This window comes from Schistocerca americana, chromosome 1 (genome assembly GCF_021461395.2).
Source record: "Schistocerca americana isolate TAMUIC-IGC-003095 chromosome 1, iqSchAmer2.1, whole genome shotgun sequence".
Taxonomy (NCBI): domain Eukaryota; kingdom Metazoa; phylum Arthropoda; class Insecta; order Orthoptera; family Acrididae; genus Schistocerca; species Schistocerca americana.
Window position 1 is genome coordinate 124,837,233 of NC_060119.1, and position 4,272 is coordinate 124,841,504.

The 4,272-nt window shown below is 40.5% G+C and overlaps 1 pseudogene; it reads right to left on the reverse strand.

Moving 5' to 3' along the window:
- Window positions 1-1,994: 1,994 nt before the first annotated feature.
- On the reverse strand, window positions 1,995-2,112 carry LOC124560514 (annotated as a pseudogene).
- Between the last annotated feature and the right edge of the window lie 2,160 nt (window positions 2,113-4,272).

The following is a 4,272-nucleotide window of genomic DNA, read 5'->3' on the forward strand; positions in this document are numbered from 1 at the left end:
ACAAAGTTCTGGATACTGGTGCCCAATCCAGCCAAATCAGAATAACCGTCAAAAGCTATCAACAACATCTCAGCTGTCGAACTACACACCATGCTGGACAGCATCAACATGACGAGGAAAATACACTGTCAAAAACAATGTCAACGACCAGAGGAGGCCACCAGAACGTCAACGGCCACAAAGCATAAGATACCGCTGGTGCACTTCATTAATGAAGGAATGAACTAAATTAAGTTAAACATGACACGGGAAGACGGCTGCAATTCTAGCCGACTTCAATGCACACACGTTGTTGATTGCGGGTATCTCTCAGAAAGCGACAACCAGGATCAAACGAAGAGATGTGACAGCAGTTGAGGCTTGATAGCAGGTTAAGTGAGCACTGAACTTCAGTGTCCAGGATCGGTGGGCGACGAACTTCGTAGCAAGAAGCGCCAGCGCCAGCGGCTCCGGCCTGACTGCGTGCCACAGAGACTTCCCTGCTGCTCTGCCCCAACAGACCAATTGGCACACAGCACACCCGGAAAATACATCCGCCACACCAAAGATAGTACAGCAGTACTAGTACCGATACACGCTGCTGCTGCCACTCACGAAGAGAACACAGCAACGTTATGGTGGTAACCGAAGAAGGAATAAGATACCACTGAACTGCAACCAATGATAAAAAACAAGGCATGACGCTAACCAGCCACGGCTCAGTCATTACTATGAGTCGGTAGAAACTTGCCCACATGGATACATAGTATTTCTTGAACACTCCTTTACAACAAGCAAGGGCAATTCACTTTCTTCCAAAAGCCATTACATAAAACCTCACCCCAATAGTCGAGGCAACCTTCATTATTCAAGAAAAAGTTCTGTTGCAAATAAGTAAAGGTTGAAACCCTTAACAAAGAAATGAAGATAATACAAAAGAATTTAAGTAAAATGGAACAAGAAATATAGTAGCAACATCGTTCAAATCTTTACATTAACGATCGTGCAATGGAGACCTACTTAAGCACGACTACACAGTTTTTGAAACTAACCTAAGTAGTGAGAATCTGTTTCTTCAACTAGATATTAACTGGAAAACAAACATTTAATACAACAGTTATCAAAGGAGAACAACCTATCAACAAAATTAATCATGCTAAACGTAACACGCTTTGTTCATATTATTAAAAACAAAGACCCACAAGAAGCGGCGCTGAAATGTTCCTGGAATGAGCAAACGTCACACTTCTAGTTGTATAAGATTGCAATGGCAGATGATCATTATGAATGATCGAATCACGAAGCCAATGTTAAATAACTCCAGCAAACTTGATCTCCATTCATCACGAAGCCACGGTGAAGTCAAAGCAGAGGACTAGTCTCTGCATGCCACACATATCTTCTGTCTTAACTCTGGTACAGAATAGCATGAAGACAAAGCAGAGCTCAGTTGGTAGCACTGAACTGTTACTTCCGCAGAGCGCCAAGGGTTCAGACACAAGCTCTAATATGGCGGGCAGACACACTTCTCACTATAAAGTACACACCGTTAGAAGTCAACACAAGTTCACTCGTGGAATCGATAACTTAGTTAAATATCACGTTGACCACAGCTCCTTTCGGCCATCACTGAGCAATCTGCCAGCATGAGTTCCATCGGTCTCAGTGGCCCGTCCGAATACCTATTGCTACGAGACGGTCTGTGTCTCCTTTCTTCAAGCCTGCCTGCGCCACCCAGGCCATCTAACGTCGAGGCAGACATCTCGTGCAAGTAGTGTAAACCTCACACTGAAAACCTATCTTCCTAGTATGGACCAAAAGCACGTCAGACCACGAGTGGCCTACCGGGACCATCCGACCGCCGTGTCATCCTCAGAGGAGGATGCGGTTAGGAGGGGTGTGGGGTCAACACACCGCTCTCCCGGTCGTTATGATGGTATTCTTGACTGAAGCCGCTACTATTCAGTCGAGTAGCTCCTCAATTGGCATCACGAGGCTGAGTGTACCCCGAAAAATAGCAACAGCGCATGGTGGCCTAGATGGTCACCCATCCAAGTGCCGACCACGCCCGACAGCGCTTAACTTCAGTGATCTCACGGGAACCGGTGTAACCACTGCGGCAAGGCCGTTGCCAGTATGGACCAAAATAAGGAAAAAATATGGGACTCTAAAATCCTTATCTTAAGAGCTATGAACACTTGTTCATCTTCAGTACTGTGTAACACATCTCATCTACCGCTGTCTCCTTGCCATCTATATTTGGAAGGAGCTAGTAAGGACCAAAACAAGAAAAAAGTCCAGTAAACTTGGGGTCTAAATTCCATACTTTAAGGGCTATGAGTACTTGTTCAGTAGAAGAGCTACATTTCACAGCAGCGAGGAACAAGTGCTGATAGCTCTTAAGGTATGTGCTTTAGTGCCCCCATTCTCAGATTTTTTTTGTCCATACCTATCACCGCTGATAGTTTGTCAGTACAGTTCTGGTGGTTCATCCAGTGTACGTATATATACACTGTATGTACAGTGTATGTATATATATAAATAACTCATAACGCCTTGAAGTATCACACACACATACACACACAGACACACACACACACACACACACACACACACACACACACACACTGACTATTCGTCCTACAGACAAAATGAACCGGACCTTCATGTAGGATATGTAGTGTAGTTAATTTTTATACTGGATACTTTTTCGGCAGAGTCTGCAGTTTTCGAATCACCCAAAAGATAAGTGAAACTGTTACCTTTAAACGCGTTTCTCTTGAATAATCTCGAAAACAGTGGTTTCCAGCGAAAACGTATCCCAGTACAAAATTTGACAACATTGCACTTCCTACGAAAAGGTCCTGTTCATTTTTTTCTGTAGGAATAACAGTTTGCACCTAGTGAGCGAGAGAATACGCTGCTTTCTTGCACGATTTTTGAAGGAATTGTAGGTTGCATAAAACCCATAGGTAGGGACAGCTAAATCACCCTGTCTGTCAAAATTTTTAACTTTTGTTTTCAAAATGTCGTCTATATTTTTTATTTAAAGTGCTCAACATAACCTTTATTAAACTTTTTCAGTTATCTTTTCGCTACAGTGAGCATCCACATAATTTGAATGACTAAACTTCCAGTTCCTCTATACTTTTCCTGGATACTATTTCGCTGTGGCGAGAGTCTTTTACGAGATACATGCAATTCCAGTCCTACCATATATTAGAGAGTTTTTATGGTCCTTATGTTAGTAAAACACTTTTCTTTGCGTTGTTATGGCATCTTAATGTTGTGGTGCACAAGAAGTTCCCATACAGCCTATGCTTCTGTCACCAATAGTTTTTTTCCTGTAAATAGAGTTGCGTGTAAAAATGTATATTAAATCTTCGTGCACGGCAAATGCTAATATATATATTTTGTCCAAACTTTCTCTTTCGTTGTACATAATTTATTAGCTTATTTAATATTTTGTTCTTTTTTTTCAATGAAATTAAATTAACGGAGAACCTCAGTAACTAGTGCTCTGAAGTGGAAGAAAATTTGAAGTTACTTAAAAAGTACTATTCTCAATGTGAAAATAACCATATTTTTAGTAACATTTAGTTTGCTAATCGAAGCATTTCTACACTTTCTTAACTAGTTCAAAGTATTTGCTTTACATTTGTTCATTCACTTTTACCAAAAAATTGCATCTAGGAAAATCATTCTTTTCAAAAACTGAGACATCATAGAGTTTCCATCGGTTACGAATTCCTATTTCTTAAGTTATATACGCAGTCTTGGATATAATTATCTAACAACAGTGCCTTTCCAACACAAAAATTTTAAACTTTGACCTAGAATAAGAATACATGAAATGTACAAGTATCGAGGTACTATTTAATGAGCTTTTAGTGTCATTCTATTAACTGTCACTGTCTCATAAGTTCAGGCTGCTCACATAAACCTGTTTAAAACCTCTTTGCGTCCATTCCAACATTTCTACAAAAAGTCCCCATCTTCTTCTACTAACTTAATCCTACTCTCATACTTCGTAAAACAAATTAATTTTCTCCTAAATCACTACATCTTCCTCCTCAAAAATATCTGGTTACACCCTCCAAAAACCTCGTCTTCATATACCTTCTACCTGCTTGCTACTTCTTTTCAACTCACATTCTGAAATATTTAGGCCACTACTTCAAAACCACCACATGTTTATTACAAAATTTACACCTCTCTGCAACAAGAATTACGTTTTCCAGGAAACACAGTTGTTACGTACCCCCTTCAGGATTCATTAACATTTTATTCCAC